This window comes from Triturus cristatus, chromosome 3_2 (assembly GCF_964204655.1).
Source record: "Triturus cristatus chromosome 3_2, aTriCri1.1, whole genome shotgun sequence".
NCBI classification, from domain to species: Eukaryota; Metazoa; Chordata; class Amphibia; order Caudata; family Salamandridae; genus Triturus; species Triturus cristatus.
Genome location: NC_140584.1, coordinates 320,086,739 through 320,105,045, shown reverse-complemented (window position 1 = coordinate 320,105,045; position 18,307 = coordinate 320,086,739). Strand labels below are relative to the sequence as shown.

The 18,307-nt window shown below is 49.8% G+C and overlaps 1 protein-coding gene across 2 annotated transcripts in view; it reads left to right on the top strand.

Moving 5' to 3' along the window:
• The first annotated feature begins 15,619 nt into the window (after nucleotides 1-15,619).
• PDIK1L (PDLIM1 interacting kinase 1 like) overlaps nucleotides 15,620-18,307 on the top strand; it is a 59,835-nt gene continuing 57,147 nt past the window's right edge. The window contains exon 1 of one of the 2 annotated variants that reach the window (XM_085647783.1): nucleotides 15,620-15,747. The gene's annotated coding sequence lies outside the window, so the exon portion shown is untranslated. The other variant, XM_085647782.1, reaches the window with a different exon arrangement.

The window sequence follows — 18,307 nt, the reverse complement described above, 5'->3', positions numbered from 1 at the left end:
AATCACGTCGAGATCTTCAAGTTTTCTCAGCTCTTCTTCCACCTGGGGGCGAAGATTGAACGGCACTCTCCGGTGCCTGAGGGCGACTGGTCTCACAGAGGGGTCAATGTGGAGTTTGAATTTCTTGCCCTTGAGTTTTCCTAGTCCTGTGAATAGAGCCGGGACCTCCTTCAGAATGGCTTCGGCGTGCGAATCATGGACCTGGTTGGCAAAAAAGACGAGTCCCAGGTCTCCCGCTGTGTGGCAGCTGAGCAGGTTCCCTTTTCTTCCCTCGGTGATGTGGAATTTGGTATCGGTGGTGTATTTTCCGCTGGCAACCTTGGCCTGGATGACTCCTCGGAGAGGAAGTGGATCAGTTCCTCCGTAGGTGTAGATCTGGGCCCTAGAGGGTGCAAGTGGGGGCCGTGGTGACAGGCGGACGTATTGCTCGGAGTCTATCATGTTGACAGAGGCGCCGGTGTCAATGAGGGCCTGAACAGCCGTGCCCCCCACTGAGAGGGAGCACATTGGAAGTGGTCTTCGGCGATGGTCCGTCCTGCTGATGTATGACACCACAAACACCTCATTGTCATCGTCTTCAAACACAGGATATCGTTCCTGCTGCTGAGCCTCCGATGTCGACGGCGGATCATCAAGGGAGATCTGGCGAACACTCTGCGACATGCCCCTTGGCTTCGACGGAGTCTGTCTGAACCGTCCGCCGCGGCACACTTTGGCATAGTGATTGAGCCTCCCGCAGCGTGATCATGTCTTCCCCTTTGCCCCACAGACGGCTGTAATGGGGCGCCTTTGGATTGCCTCAACCCTCTCTTCTTTGATTGGGGGGTGTCTGGTTCCATGTGAGGCGGCAACTGCCGTGTGTAAGGCAGCCTCCATTTCCTCAGCACGGACGCTTGACAGCTCGTGGGAGTGGGACAGGACAAGGATCTCGTCCAGCAAGATCCCAGTTTCCGCAGGAGTTTGGAGCGGCATCCCAGGATGATTTGGTCCCGGATCTCCTCCCGGTGATTCGTGAAGGTGCACGTGCTGGCCAGCCGGTGCAGTCGTGAGTAAAACATATCGACGGACTCCGAGTCCATCTGTGACGCCTGCCGAAACTTGAACTTCTCGAAGTCGGGGTTGAGTTGGGTGTCAAAGTGCCTGTTGAGCGTGGCGACCTCCGCCTCGTAGTCGTCGTTGTTGCCCGTGTTGGGGAGCGTTTCGAAGAGGTCATAGATTTCCGAGCCTGCGTACTAGATGACAAGCGACCGTTTCACGGTGGCATCGGTCTCCCTTGTCCCTTTGAAGTAGTGGTTGAGCCGTCCAACCCACGCTTTCCATCGTGGGGCAGCCGTGACAGGGCCTGAGGCTTCACTGAATGGGGGCAGAGGTGCCACGGCCATGTGGCTATGTCCGGCGGGCGGTGCATTGGCACCCCTGCCTGGATTGCTTCCCCCGGCCTGTTGGCTGGCAGCGCCAGACGTGGGTGGGTTGCTCATGGCGATCGTGCATCAGCACACTGGTGTGAGGGTGTGATTTTGGCGCAGAGGATCCATGGGTGGGCTTGCGCACTAGTGCTTGGCCATGCGCAACGGACTGTCTTTTGGCCCTGATGGCGCAGAAGAGGCGAGTTTTGCTCTTGGGCGCTGACTGTGGCGATGATATCTCATTGGCACGCATGCAGGAGATCAAACCGGGCGCCAAAACCTTTGTGCGTGCTGGTAGGCCTTGCTGGGATCCCAGTATGTCCTCCTTTCTATTTCCTTTGCCAATGATTTTTTTTCTTCTTTTTGTGTGTGATGAAGGCCGTGGAGTCCTGCCCTCTCTCACACCCTTGTCCCTCGTCTTCTTGGCGGGTGCAGGCAGCAAACTGGGCAGCCACAGATGTGGGGCCATGCAGCAGAAAGGTGTTGGGGCCTAGCACTCGGCCCAGACGCAGACGGACGTTGGTGGGGGCTGAAGGCAGGAAGGAAAGGCCATGTGCTGGTGCAGTCAGTGCAGGGAGCAGGAGTGGCTGATCACGCCACCGCGGGGAACACAGCGGGGAGAACCTCACGCGGCGGGAACTCACCCCAGGTAACGGCCACAGCACACGCCGCCGGCTGAACGCGCTCCTGCTGGACAGGGAGATGCATGGGTGGGCGCGAGCACAGCGGTACTCATCTCACAGGCAGGCAATGCAGGCCGTGGACGTCACGCAGGCCCACGGAGACACCAGGCAGCTTTTCACCGGCAGACGGAGCAGGGCTATGCGGTTGGGCTCCGCGATCTGCCAGCAGTTTGCCAAGTGAGTGGCAAGACACGCGAGGGGTGTGATTGGCCTCGTTGCCAATGTAGCACGGCGGGGCCACAGGGAATGAGGCCACTGCTGCACTTAAATAAAGGTATGACACCAGTGCTTTTACTTTCGTGGCTGGAAGACCCCGAATAGGGCTGTGCCTGCCTTCCACAATGCTGGCTCCACCCCCTGGGGAGCGGCTGATGTCTCTGCCCTGCACTGTGAAAGGAAAGGAGAAGTCTGGTAAACAGAGTGCTCAGGAAATGGTTTGGACTGGGCAAAGGCCCCTCTGCCTTCAGAGGACAAAGGATTTCTGGGTATAAATATTGGGACCCTGATCCCAAGAACTTAGATCACTTTGGGGAAAACAAGAAGAACCTCTGCTGAGGGAGGAACCAGAAGAAGCTGAGGAGGAAACTATCCCTGAACCTGGGGGATTGACCTGCAGTGGTTGCCTTACTGCCAAAGAGAGGAGAAAGGAACTTTGTGTGTACTTTTGCTCAACTTGTGAAGGATCTCCAAGGGCTTGGAAAAGAGCTTGCCTCCTGCTGAAGTCTCAGGAACAACAGACTTCGCCCCCCAGCTCCCCAGAGTTCTTTGGAAGTGCCTGCTGCTGTGGTTGGGCCTTCTGAGGGACTGTGTGTCGCAAGGAGCTGGAAGTGCGACTCACGAAGGAGAAGCGTGCCGCTGTCGCATCTCGTAAAGTGTGTCGCCGCTGCAGCATCGCATCGAGCGGAAGCGTCTCGCATCATCCAGGAAGTGTCCCGCAACGCCGAAGAAGCGTGTCGCCATTGCAGCCATCGTATCTGACGCATTGCACCGCATCAAGAGAAGAGTCTCGCATCGAGGAAGAAGCGTGTCGCCATCGCAGCCATCGTAGTTGTCGCATTGCACCGCATCAAGAAAAGCGCCTCGCATCCATGGAGAAGCGTGCCGCCGTCGGAGCTGCTGTCGTCGCATCGCGTAAAGGGGTGTCGCCGCTGCAGCATCGCATCGAGTGGAAGCGTCTCGCAACGTCAGAGAAGAGTGTCGCTGCCAAGGCCGCTGTCGTCGCATCGCGTAAAGGGTGTTGCCGCTACAGCTGACTCATCAAGTCGAGTCTTCTCGCAACATCGGAGAAGCGTAACGCATCTGGAAGATCTTCACGTCTTTATTTCTTTGCACCAAAAACTTCATCGCATCAACATCGTTGCAACACTTTTGTTGCCCTGCATGTTGCATCTAAAAGGTACATTGACTTGAAGTGTTGCATTTAAGAACTTAAGAGAACTAAGCAAAATCCTACCATCTAAAAGTAACAGTATTGTGTGTTTTTGTCGTTTAATGGTCTTGTGGTAAATCTATATAAAGAATACTTATTTTTTATATAAAACCTGTGTGGTGTCCATTTGTAGTGTTGTCACTTGGTTACTGTATGTGTTCACAAATGCTTTACACACTGCCTCTGAGATAAGCCTGCCTGCTCGTGCCAAGCTACCAAGGGGGTGAGCAGGGGTTATTTTAGGAGTGTACCCCCTTACCCTGACTAGAGGAGAGGGTCCCTATTTGTCACAAGTGCATACCTGTGCCAACTAGAGACCCCCGAGTCTAACAGAGAGTAATTACCCAAGACTAGTGGGCATTATGCATGGTACAGGGTTACAAGTTGGAATTCTATGGAACACCATCCTAGAGTCTTATCGCTGCTCCTCTACATTTTTCCCTACAAGAGAAGAATTTGTAGACTGAGATTCACAAACTGCTGAACAAAGAAGACATATGCCTTTCGCAACCCCACCCCAGGGGATTTGTCAGCAGGCTTTTTCTAGTGAACAAGGGAGATGAGAGTTACTGACTAGTGTTGAACCTATGACAAATTAGTATTGAACCTATGAGATTTCAATGCATGGATAGTCTGCCGTCATTTCAAGATAGAGGGAATCCATCTTTTGATGGATCTGCTGCAGGATTGGATAGTCCATTTAGAGTTGAAGGCCGTCAACTTTTCAGTGCCCATTTTTTACTTGCACAGGAGATCTTTCCAATTCCACTGGGGAGCTAATTGGTACGAGCTCAACATCCTTCTGTTTGGGCTCCATTCAGCTCCTTGCTGTTTCACAGTGGTAAACGTCTCACGAGCAAAAGGAGATTGCTTGATCATTTATTTAGACAATTTGATCATTATGGATCAAGACCAATCCACGGTGAGTCTGCACCTTTCTTGGATGATTCAGCTTTTACAGGAGTTGGGGTTTGTCATCAATGAGGCAAAGTCAGTTTTGACACCGACCCAGTGCATGGAATTTCTGGGATTCCAAGTGGATTCAATAGAGATGGAACCATAAAGTGAGGAACATCATGAAATAATTCAGGTTTGAGTTATCCAGTCAGATTGTATTGTTAAGAGCCTTTGCCAGAATAGTGGGTCTGTTAGCCTCATCCACCCAGGCAATATTCCTGAGGTCCCTACATTACTGGGTCCTCCAGAGATTGAAGATCTTGCATCTCGCCAAGGGACTATCTTACCAGAACAGATTCCCATATTACAGGAAGCCAGAAAGGAGATAAATTGGTGGTTGGATCACTTGGATGTCTGGTATGGCCGGGATATATTCAGTCACCTTCTGGAGACAGTGATAGAATCAGATGCCAGCATGTGGGGCTAGGTCACACACTGTGAACCTCTATCCATAGGATGCAGATGGTTGGTATTTGGACTCCGACTACACATAGACTGTCTGGAATTGCTGACGGGTTCCTTCGCCATCAAGACCCTATTGCCTCAGAGAGAAAACTGTTACATTTTGCCGCAGATGGACAATATCTCAGTAGTGCAGTGCGTCAACAAACTAGGCGGGAAAAGATCTTGCATGTTAGTTATTGCCAAAGATTTTTTTGCACTTTTGTCTTCAACATTGCATCTCGGTAATTGCAGAGTATCCTTCTAGGGCAGAAAAATGCATAGCTGAGTAGAACTCGAGATATCTGATCGACAACAGTAACTGGATGTTGTGTCCCAGAATATTTAAAATTCTCAATCATACTTGGGTGTAGAGACCGGCTGGTCACAGGTCAGGTGTTTCTTGGTGTATGTATTTACCAGCCACTCTCTGAGGGCTAGCTACTGATATCACCCCAAACACATCCATCACAGGTGTCACAGGACATGTGACCCTGCCAATAAAAGGGGCCGGGCGCACGTGCCATGGCCAGTTCTAGAGAGTAACCCACTGTAACTGTGTGATTACGTATTGTGCATGGGGGCCTAGGGCCCCGCCCTTTGCATTGGCGGCGAGGGGGTTGGATCTGTGCGTGTAGCCACCTTGATGTTGGGTAAGGAGGGAGAGTGTAGCCCGTGTTGAGGGCAACCCCTACCAGCAGCAGTGACAAAGTGGCAGACAAGGAGGCATTTCCAGTGACCACCCGGGCGAGAGGTGAGCCCAAGGGTCAGAGTTCTGTTACATCAGGCCAGCTGAAGAGCCTGCTTGGGGAGGGGAGACTTCTCTAGAAACCCGCAGTGAAGAGGACCCCACCCCACAACTGCATGGGGTAGAAAGAACATTAAGCCGATGGCGATGCAGGAGAAGTGCCTACAAATGAAAGGAGCAGAGTGTGCTGGTTCCTGACAGCGGTAGGACACAGAGGGCGTATTGTGAGGCGGGCGGTGTTAGCCGTATGTGCAGCATCCTCTACTTGATGAGCTGGCTGTCTGAAGCCTATGCCTGGGTGGTCGGTTTGATGGTGCCGCCCCCCCTATGGGAGTTCTCCCACTGTGTGTGATGAAGTGGATGCCATCGGACATGGTACCCCAACCGCGGGTGAAGAGAGCTTGGTGTGGCCAGCAGGATTAAGGAGGCTGCCGTGGAGTGGCCATGCACTCAGTAATGGTAATGCGGCCGGTGAGAGAGGGCCTGGTTGTGCCCATGCGGTGATGTCACAGCAGCAGCAGGCCTAGCTCCCTGTGGGGGGAGGAGCAGTTGCAGTGCCAAGGAGCTGCTGGCTGCCGTGGCGAATGTCATTAAGGAAGCCACGTCACCTCAGAAAAATTGCTGCCCTGGCTCCCGCTTATAAGGTCGCGAGCACAGTACCCCCCGGGCGACCATCTGCGTACCGCAGTGGGGACATGCAGAAGTTTACAAGGGCAGTGGGCCTAAAAGCATGAAAAGTGAGGCCGTGACTGCTGACCATGTGCCTGACCTGCATCGGCTCTGTGTGGGAGTGAAGACTTGTGGCATCTGGGCACCCAGCTAGGACTGTACTGTGAGTGAGACCCCTGGAGCAGCATACACTGCGAATAAGCCCGGCGGCCCAGAGAAGGGAAAGGATGCCCCGGGTCCCAACGACACGGCTATGATCCCGGGTCATGACCCAAGGCAAGTGGCATTGAAGGGTTAATTCTGGTGGGGTGGCACGGGGAACTAGGACACCAGTGATTCTTTTAGCGGTTCCCCGTCACAAGACCTTCCCCTGAGATTTCCAGTCCCCTTTCCCCCTGCACAACGCTTGGTGGTGGTAGCACGTACATCTAGAATAGGAGGCCTTGTGCTAATCCCGGTATTTGTTCTTCATTTCTTTTGGAGCACCCGGGAGGAGGCAAGAATCACGGAAACTTCGGAGCCCAAGCCCTGAGGACAACCCAACAAAGGGAGAAGACGATCCCCAGCCATTCTGTGGCCATTGTGTTTATTTTTTTGATTGACCAAATCCATTGGTTTTTTTTAGGAAAAATATACCCTGTCTATGTGACTGTTAAAGCAAAAGAACCACAAACGATGTCACCATAATAAAAGAAAGACATTGAAACGTCTATATTCTGTGTGCCCCAAGTCCCCTTTCACCTGCCGGGCCATCGAGCCATCTACAAAGTGGTGTCAGAAGTGGGATTTTTTCCCTGTCCCTACTTGTCGAAACATGACACAACCCGTGCCTTTGGAGGATGTCGTTGCCCAGTTGGCTGAAGGACAAAGACACTTGCAGATAGTGTTTGAGCAACAGTTACAGGCAGCACAAATGGAGAGGAAAGCCCTACAAGGAGCCTTGAAAGAACAAGCCAATCTAGTCACTACTAATCAGCAGGTCCAGGACACAGCCATATTGAGGCTCACTGACTCCATAGTAAACACCCGAGTACGACCGAACGTCCCCGGAACGGTGCTCCAAAAATACCAGTAAGGGGATGATCCTGATTATTTCTTTTTGAATTTTGAGCGGGTGGCGTCCACAGCAGCATGGCCCCAAGAGAGGTGGGGTCAATACATCGCCCCACTTCTCTCTGGTGAATTACAAGCTGCCTATCAAGCAGCCAATCCGGCTGGGACTACAGCCTATGAAGACGTGAAGAAAGCTATTCTTAAAAAGGTTGGAGTACGATCAGGAACATTATAGGAACAAATTTAGAAAGGAAAAATGGTCCGTTGGAGACAACCCTCAGGCCTTTTATTTTAGGATAAGAGACATGGGCAACCGATGGCTAACACCACATGTGTCCACTGTAGAAGAAGTTGTAGAAAAAGTCTATCTAGAACAATTCCTGGATGCCTTACCGCCTAGTACACACTCGTGGGTGAAGCAACATCTGAATCTCACTCCCACATCAGTGGAAGAGATCGCTTGTGCCTTTCATAGGGCTCCAGATTTTAGAGCTGGTATTACACTGCCCCAGTTCCCTCTCCCCCCAACATGGACCCAAACACACCCATCCCCGAGAGTCCCCCTTAGATCAGAAAGCAAACCCCAGATACCTCCCCGTCCAGTCCTTGGACCCCTGATCCCACCGTCAGTTGCCAGCGGACAGGGTCCACAATGTTTCAGCTATGCCGAGTGGGGCCACCTAGCCAGACAATGACCCCACCATGCCCCACCTGTTGAACCTATGGAGGTGGGTTATACCCGAGGCAGGATTTTCGTAACAGGGAAGGAGCCTCAACAATACAAGAAGGAGGTGTTTCTCAATGGCAAGAAAAGGCAAGCGTTGTTAGACACTGGGTGTCACGTTATGGTGGTGGATGAGTCATTGGTCGGCCAACCTCAGATTAGAGACACAGAACAAGTGAGGGTAACGTGTGTACATGGGGACACCAAAACATACCCTGTGGCAGAAGTCCTTCTAGAGGTAAATAATTATCCCCACCTACGGAGGGTGGGTGTGATCCCCTCCTTGCCAGAAGCAGTCATTATAGGGACTGATCACCCCCAAATTCGGGACATACATGGAAGGAACAAAACAAAATGCCAGGGCATGGTTGCAAGAAGCCCCTTTTAGCGGAATTGAAATAGGCAAACCAGGCATTAGAGTGAAGAAGAGCAGACAAGAGAAACAAAGGGAGAAAAGGGTTTTCTCTTGCTCACAACTGTCACGTCCTGCCTTTCCTCTTTCCCTTTCAGACACGGATGGAACAAAACCCAGTAGCTTCCGTACAGCCCAATGGGAGGACAGTTCTCTCACACATGCCTGGGAGCAGGTCCACGTACAGCCACCGGATAAGGTAGGACCTTATTTCCTGGTAAAAAGAGGGTTATTGTATAGAGCTGTAAAGGGGGATCCTGCATATACCCACCTCCTTTCGGGAACACGTACTCATGCTAGCCCATAACAACGTAGGGGGTGGACATTACGGCAAGGAAAACACCCTGAAATACCTCCTGGAGATATTCTATTGGCCAAGTGTGTACAGAGACATAGCGAAACAATGCGCTGCTTGTGCACGTTGTCAATACACGAATCCCGGGGGTGTCATGAAGGCCCTGCTACAACCCTTGCCTATCATTGATATCCCCTTTAAATGGGTTGGTATGGACCTGGTAGGCCCCCTGACACCCTCGGCCAGAGGACATCGCTACATTTTAGTTATTGTGGATTATGCTAGTCGCTACCCCGGGGCCTTTCCCTTATCAAGTATGACCACTCCAGCTGGAGCACAGGCCATGATAACTTTGTTCTCTAGAGTGGGATTTCCGTCCGAGATCCTAACGGACCAGAGGGCCCCTTTTATGTCCCGCCTGATGATGCAAATATGTACGATACTGGGGATAGACAAAATTAGAACCTCAGTCTATCATCCCCAGACAGATGGCCTTGTGGAGCGGTATAACCAAACAATTAAAAATCTGCTCTGCAAGGTCATCTCAGAAACTGGAAGGGACTGGGACCAGACGCTACCCCTGGTTCTCTTTGCTCTACGGACACACAAGCAGATATCCACTGGGTTCTCCCCTTGCAAACTGCTTTTTGGGCGGAAGCCTAGAACCCTACTGGAAATGGCGGTCGAACAGTGGGAAGAAGAAGACGAGAGGGGAAAACCCCTATTAAAATATTCCTCTGACCTTAAATCTTCCTTAACACAGCTATGGGGGAGGGTACACGACAACTTGAGACAGGCCCAGGAGACACAGAAAAAGTATTACGATCGTAACAGCCAACTTAGAGTGTTCCAACCGGGTGAGAAAGGTCTTCTGTTACTTCCTTCCACAGAAGATAAGTTGCTGATGAAGTGGCAAGGGTCGTATCTGATAGAGAAAAGAGTAACACCAGTCACCTATAGCATACTACTACCCCACCGCGTTGGGGGCAAACAAATCTACCACGTAAACCTCTTTAAAAAATGGGAGGAATCACAGCCCTCCCTAGTGGCGAGAACTCCGGCCCACCTAGCCTGTACTTCCAAACCACTGGAAATATCTCTTCTATCTGTCCAAGACTCCGTAGTCCAAACCGTGCCCACTGGGGAGATCTTATCACCCACACAGTTAACCCAGTTAGGGGCCCTGATGAAGACCTTTCCTGGCCTATTTTCCACTAGTCCCGGGTTAACCACCTTGGTTCAACACGAGATAGTGTCCCTGGAGACAAAGATCATAAAGCAAAAGCCCTATCGTATCCCGGCATCCCGTAGGGAAGCTGTGGAAAAGGAAGTATCCAACATGCTCCAGTCAGGCATAATCGAACCCTCCCAAAGTAACTGGTGCTCCCCGGTGGTGATCGTGTCAAAACCAGACAGTAGTCTGCATTTTTGCATCGACTTTAGACAAGTGAATGCAATAACCAAGTTCGATACGTATCCCATGCCCCGAATAGACGAGATGGTTGAATGTTTGGGCAAAGCCGGGTATATGTCAACCCTTGATTTGACGAAAGGGTATTGGCAGATTCCCTTGACTTCCAGCTCCAAAGAGAAAACAGCGTTCGCAACACCCTCAGGCCTTTACCAATTCAAGGTGCTTCCTTTTGGGTTGCATGGGGCACCAGCAACCTTTCAAAGGTTAATGGACCAGGTACTAAAACCTCACCAAAGGTATGCCGCAGCGTATCTTGATGATGTCGTTGTTTTTAGCCAGACCTGGGAGGAACACTTGGTACATCTAGACTCCATTTTCTCTGCCTTACGATCGGCTGGCCTTACCATCAACCCGAAAAAGTCACTACTGGGTACAAACACAATACAATATCTGGGTTATATGATTCAGGAAGGACACATTAATCCCCAAGTATACAAGATAGAAGCCATTAAGACCATCCCTAGGCCCACAACAAAACGAGAGGTCTGTTCTTTCCTGGGTTTCATTGGTTACGATCGCAGATTCATACCCCGTTTTTCCTCCATACCAAGTCCCCTAACAGATCTCCTGTCTAAAGCACATCCCACACGCATACACACCTGGACTCCAACACATGAGGATAGCTGCAGGGCCCTAAAACATGCCATATGAACAGCCCCAGTGTTGCATTGTCCCGATTTTGACGAACGTTCGTCCTCCAAACGGACGCTTCTGGCCACGGACTGGGCGCTGTGTTATTCCAACCTGATTCCAGCGATGAACTGAAACCCCTGTTGCATATCAGCAGAAAACTGTTTCCCCGGCAAACCAACTATTCAACGATAGAAAAAGAATGTTTAGCCATCAAATGGGCTAAAGAGTCCCTACAATACTATCTGTTAGGCAGAAAGTTCCTTGTCTTTACAGACCATGCCCCTCTTACTTGGCTTGCGAAGAATAAAGACACCAATACCCGCATCCTTAGATGGTTTCTCGCCTTACAACCTTTTTCGTTTCAGACTATACACGTACCAGGCGTGAAGCAAGTCAGTGCTGATTACCTGTCCCGGCACCGTCTTCTGAATGGCCCCAACGTCCATTCCTAAGGGGAGAGATATGTGAGAGTGCCGACAGGGCACCTGACCGGAAGTGGAGCAATACGGGTGAGGACGCTGAAAACTCGCCGGAAGAACCCAGCGGTCTAGTGGCGCTAGGGAGATACAACGTCAGGACGTTATCACAGGCAGACGAGGATAAGGGAGGAGACTCGGACACAGAAAGCGTCGGCGGCGTGAGAGGCGAAAATGGCAGAGACGCGGAGGAAGAGAGACCGAAGAGAGGAGAGCGCGACGAGTCGGGAGAGGAGCCCAGCAGAAGTGAAGACGGGAGTCCTGAGACCCCTGGTGCAGCATACACCGCAATTAAGCCCAGCGGCCCAGAGAAGGGAAAGGACGCCCCGGGTCCCAATGCCACGGCCCTGATCCTGGGTCGTGGCCCAAGGCAAGTGGAATTGAAGGGTTCATTCTGGTGGGGGTGATGGGGTGGCACGGGGAACTAGGACACCAGTGGTTCTTTTAGCGGTTCCCCGTTACAAGACCTTCCCCCGAGATTTCCAGTCCCCTTTCCCCCTGCACAACGCTTGGTGGTGGTAGCATGTACATCTAGAATAGGAGGCCTTGTGCTAATCCCGGTATTTGTTCTTCCTTTCTTTTGGAGCACCCAGGAGGAGGCAAGATTCACGGAACTTAGGAGACCAAGCCCTGAGGATGACCCAACAAAGGGAGAAGATGATCCCCAGCCATTCTGTGGCCATTGTTGATTGATCAAATCCATTGTTTTTTTGAGGAAAAATACACCTGGTCTATGGGACTGTTAAAGCAAAAGACCCACAAACGATGTCACCATAATAATAGAAAGACATTGAAACGTCTATATTCTGTGTGTCCCGTGTCTCCTTTCACCCGCTGGGCCATCGAGCCGTCTACACTCTGTTTTGGCCCCGTGGGGATGGACTGACACTGGATGCTACCCTAGTTGGTGCTGTTATTCCAGACTCAAACTTATTATTTTTTTTCATACCATCTGCCTTATTTCCGATCCCCCTTGACTCTTTTACTATGTGTACCTGTATTTTCCCTTCTTCTGTTACACTTCTCAAATGTGTTGGACTTTACTGTTTATTTTTTTCCCTGATGTACTTTCTTCCATTGCCGGACAGATCTGACCTGCTTTCAAGCCCCTTGACTCTACCCCCTCCCCCATTACCTTCTATCCCCTATGGGGACTTTTGTCTGTCTTCGTTATACTATGCTCCAGTAACTAATGTAAACTATGTAAAACTGTTCTCATGTAAAACGCTATGATTCCTCCGGGTCTAACCAGCCTCAGCAACTTCTGAGGAATCTATTAACCTTCTACCGTCCGCAGAGAACTAGCAATATGGCCGAGGAATACGCCGATGAATTAAGGATACTTTTTGAACCCAACACCGGAATCTGAGGTGCATGTGAAATATACTGCACCCCTGAAATCTCTCTGAAATACTACTGAAACAAGAAACACTAACTGCAGCCCTGATGAAGTTCCCCTTGAGGGAATGAAACGCGTTGGCTGGACCTTTTTATCAGATGGAACTCTTTAATAATTGAAATAAAGAAGATATTTGTTTATAACTTTATGGCTTTTTGGACTTTCCAATCCGTGCACCCCCGTTTATCTTTTATGCTTTGTTGATCTGGAACACAGTAACGCTGCTCAACAGCTGGCGTTTGGGGTTGATTGCACGACGATTATTTTGTTTGGAACTGGTGTGAGGTGCGGCAAGAAGGGCCCGCCGTTGTTGTAATTAGAATATCAGCAATATGGCCGATGCCTGGTGGAGCGACCTAGGTAGCTATAGAGGAGATTGGCTGTGGATTTCCCCTCGACCTTCACCTACCCCATCGGACATTGGGCAGACTTTCCTTCGTCTCTCCGCCATGTCTCCGTCCTCCCACGCCTTCTGATAAATCAGCCGGCTTGTTTGACTTTCTCTTTTTCTTTTTGGTTCCCCTGAATTGCTTTACCCCTTGCCGGTCTTTCCTAACCCGATCTTCATTCCAACCCCATTTTAATTTTCCCCTCTTCCTTCTATACCCCATAGGATGTGTGTATATGCTTAAGCTATGCTCTAGCAATCTCATGTTACTGTTTAACACTGTTTTTTCCCATGTTCTACCAGGCTCCTGTAACTGACATAATTTTGTAACTAGATAATCCTCATGTGAAGCGCTCCGATACCTCTGGGTCTAGCCAGCGCTATATAAAACTCTTCAAATAAATAAATAAGGAGAGGCTGGCCACCCAGAAATATTCAGCTAGACCAAGCGAAAGCTGAAGCCTGCGGAAGAGAGCAAGCTGGACCATGTGTACTCCACCAATTAGGTTGCACGTGAGGATGGGTTATGGTCCTGTTAGGACGTCCTTAGTGACCTCTGCCGTGGGGCCTTTCAGAGGATCCGAGCAATCCACACCGGCCTGTGGCCATCCAGGGGCAATGGCCTCAGGGATTAACAGTGAGATAGGAATCCTGACACAAGAGATGCGTCTCCAGCAGCTCCCCAGCAGGTACCAGGAAGCATGAAGATCTCTGTTGGAGTCTGGTTACCCCAACAACTGACCAGTCAATGTCAGTGCACCGGAGTCAGAATGGCAGGAGTAGCACGACCTGGGAATAACTACCAGTGAGGCGGAGCGAGGGACTTGAAGGTGGGACTCATAGCAATTCCTCCATGGGCCTATAGTATGCCGTTGGAGTGACATGGCTTAATCCACACAGTCCTGTGGAAGCCTGGTGAAGAGGACCTCAGGGGACTCCCGTGAGAGGGGAAACCTGGTAAGAGAGAGGAATCCTGGTGAGAGAAGGAAGTCGGAGGTTGCTCCTCTCTCGAGCAGCTGGAAGCACTGAAGCATCTGAGCAGGATTTGTCAACAGTAACCAAGATGTCATCAGTCTTTGAAGGCTTGTTGTCCATGTAGCTGGAGCGTCTTTAGAGCTATATCAGTCACAGACTTCACTATTGCTCCACATGCACCCTCACAGCAAGCACTGTATATAGACTACCACGCAGTGAGACCAGTTGGGACAGGACCCACAGAGCCCAGGTAAACTGTTACAATTCGGACTGGTGAGCAAGAAATTCAGAGTTCATCTACACTGCCATTCATGCCCAGAGCAGTCTGGTTAAAACGGCAGAGGCGTGCCGAAATGCCTTGTGCTCCCTGCTGCACCTGTCTACCCATTCTGTCCAGAAACCAACCTGAATAGACTCAGTGGAACTGTTATGTTCTCTCCCAGAGGTTGGACTCATTTGTCTCATTTTTAATAAAGTTTGGGAAGGATGTAGTGACCGGCTGGTCACTGGTCTAGTGTTTCCTGGTGTATGTATTCATCAGCCACTTCCTGAGGGCTGGCTACCAACATCACCCCACACCCATCCCTCACAGGAATCACAGTTCATGTAACCCTGCCAATAAAAAGGGGCCGGGCGCACATGTCCTGGGCCAGTTTTAGAGTAACCCAGGGTGTCTGTGTGATTGCTTGCTGTGCATGGGGGCCTAGGGCCCCTACCTTTACATTGGGGCCCATGTGCTAGGGACCTATTTGTATCGCGGTTGAAAACTCAGATACTGATTTTTGTCAGTTGGATGCCAGACCCCTTGGCGCAGAGCACAGTTGCATTTCACCAAACCTGGGGTCCAACCTTAAATTATGTGTTTCCACATTTGTAATGATCCTCTCAGGGTGAGTTCTCATCTCAGGCTCAACCGTCACTGTAGCGATGTGGTTTCGGCCAATGGACTATGATCGTGGTCATGGGAAATGTAGTTCTCTGTGTGGTTAAAATTATTTAATTGCCTGTTGTTCTATTGTTGGGTAAATTAGGAGAAGCAAAGCGTCGCCTTCGTACCCTCTAATAGAATGGAAAATTCTTGACGTGAGAAGTAGAAAGTTATTTACTGCTGCATATATAGAAACATAACGCTTGACTTGGAAGCTCAATTTTGAACAATTCGGATGTATCCAAGCATGTCTTAGCGTACTGTTTATTAAGGTGCCCTCAATTTGAGTTTAACGTTCGTGTAGGTTTCCGTATTATTCAGGTCAAGCAAACTCCCTCGTCCCAGTCTGTTCTATGGGCATGTATCTTTCGTCCCTTGTCCTTTCTCTAGCTCTAAGCCTCAGAGTTTATTATATATTGGGATTGTCGCACTTTTTCCGACGAAAAATTTGGCGTCCGCAGTTCGGGAAGGAGATGCGCTGGAAGGGCGTGTACGCTGAGAAACGGGAAGACACTTCACCAGCACACATGCGCAGACCACACAAAGAGCCTGCAATCAGAGAAAAGAGAGTCGCGAGCTTCATTGTGAGACTGCACGCGCGACTCCGATGACAGCGAGTGCGCGTGCGTACAAATTAAAGTAGTGACATATGCGCAGGTACGAGTCGCGTTGGGAGTTCACGCGCGTGCGCAGTTATCCCGTTTGGCTTTTGAGCTTGCGCGCTGTTCTCAGTTGGTGCACGAGCTGCTGTGCCCGCTCTTTGGTTGGCTCAGAGCGGTGGCGAGCGCGCGGGAGAGAGTGAGAAAGGAGCGCGAGAGCCCAAGGCAATGGCGGCGGCAGAAGAACGAGGGGATCCCCGCTGAGGTACGGAGGTATTCTGAGGAAACGATGCAGTTAACCTGCCGTGAGACAGAATTGAAAGACTGTTTATATAGACGGGGTGGGTATGTCTTGGGTAGAATCGTTGAGGAGGTGTGACAAGGTGGAGAATGCAGCGGCGTTGAGCGCAGATGAAAAGCGGGCCTGGTGAGAAAAATAGGGCTCGATATAGACTGGTCTTCTGTGAAATGGGGAGGAGCAGGGCAAAGGGAACTGCTCAGGGTGGCTCGTCAATGATGAACGGTTTACTCGGATGGATTTGAAGATCGTTTAGAGATCCGGTGTGGTACCAGCTGTGGACAGGGTTCCTTTTTATATGAGTCTTGCTAGCTCGGTCGAGTGTAGTAATAGTACGCGTAGTGGGAGGTGGTGCTAGTAACGTTGCAATTGTGCTACTCAACGCAAGGTGCGTTGTTGAATCCTTTTGTGGAGGCCTCGGTTCTGGATAGTTGTTAAGTACGTCTGGATTTTATTTTACAGTCTAGTTCTGAAGGCCCCTCGCCTGGAGCAGTGTTGTCCAGAAGTTATGTAGATATCTCATTTTGATTATTTCCTTCCTGCTATGCAGCCCTTTAGTCGTAAACCTTCCCTGTATTTCCGAAGGCCTCATATGGACATAATTCCATTTATTTGGCTGCTCATCTACAATATTCGTTTTTTCAGGCCTTCCAGCTTGAGTATTTTTGTAGACCACTTTCCCAGAGTATTGTGTAGTGTTTTGTTTTAGGCCTCCCGTCCGTAAAGTATTATGAGGTTCTACAAGGTCTAAATAGTTGCTTCCTCTTAAGGTAGTTTTCTCGCCTTGAGAGTTTAGTCTACGTCTTTCCGGCTTCTCACCTGGAGAGTATTAACCGCTTCTGCTAGGCCTGTGGTGGTGTTTGCTCCTTACATGACATGCTGTTTTTTTCTTCTAGGCCTGTAATCTGTATTTATTTCTGCAGTACCTACCTCTAGATTTTCAGGCTCTGAAAGTTTTGCACCTTGGGTATTTTCTCAGCCAGTCTTGCAACCTTCAACAGAAATATTGTCCCGTAGCGCACTTCTGTCTTCCACCGTGTTCTGTTTCCCAAGGCCCGCAACCGGCAATGTGGTTTAGTTTTCACACAGTACGGAGTGTTGATACCTTTGTCAAGTCGCTCATGTTAATTATAGCAACAATCGCCGTAGTTATGCGGCTCTGCCACGACAATTTTACAGAATTGGAGTACCGAATTATGTGGCCAAGTTGACTAAATTGCGCGGCTAAAAAAGACCAATTATGTGGCTTATAATTACGTTAAAGGAACTCTTAAGAAGCGCATGGTATTTTTACATTCTTTTTAAGTTTGAATGCTGTTGTGTGCATCTGCGTGTATGCTAATAGTGAACACATTACAAAGAATGACTGAACTCGATGTGCAACATTTTTTAACTTAGCTTTTTAATATCGATACAAATATTTTGTCAATTTATGCAGCAGATAATGCATTATATCGTGCGTGCTGGACACTGACTACACAGGACCACTGATGAACAATGGTGCTTTTCCAGTAGCCCTGTGAGTATGGTGTTCCATTTCGGTGGCACTTCCCTCAGTGGAGGAGTCTGTGATGTCATTTTTTACTGCCTCCCGCCATAAATGTCTCCTCGTTTAACTTGAGGTCGTTTTACCCCCCTCATTGAAATTCGTGCACAGTGGTACAACCTCTACCACATATCCAGTTACCACTTGACAATGTAGGGCACATGATCACATTTATCTCAGCTACAAGGGCACAAAGAAGCAGGGTTAACACAGCATAATGCTCCAGTGTAGTGTCCGGTCCGTGGCTCCTGGGGATAAGTTTTTCTTAGTCGGAAAAATGCTTACTAGACATCAGTTCTGACCAAGACGTGGGTACATACAGCTTATTTGGCCAGACTCTCCTCCAGGCTAAGAATTCTATGCTCTGGTGGTAGTGAATTTGCCTTTTTGACTGTCTCCAGTGGAGATACGATTTAATAAATAAAGTAGGGCCTACGGGCAAGTCTCTTTCCCGGAGTAGTTTTAGAGCGTTTAACCTGATGACACCCAAGGCAATTCAGAGGGCCTGAAGTATGTGCCCTCCCCCATTGTGTGGTCAGCCTGATCAAGATGTTTCATCTTGGGAAAACTGGCTAAATCATCAGGCTCAGATTCTCGCACCCCCTAAAACAAAGGTGGAAAAATCTACAAAGAATGTCAGCCCCGTGGTTTACAATCACTTTAACGACTAGCAAAAGTGCCTGTAAACATCTAGAAAGGCTATGACGTAGACACTATAATCCCGCAGATAAAGCCACTTATATCCTAGCTTTGAAGGAATATTATAAGAAAGTA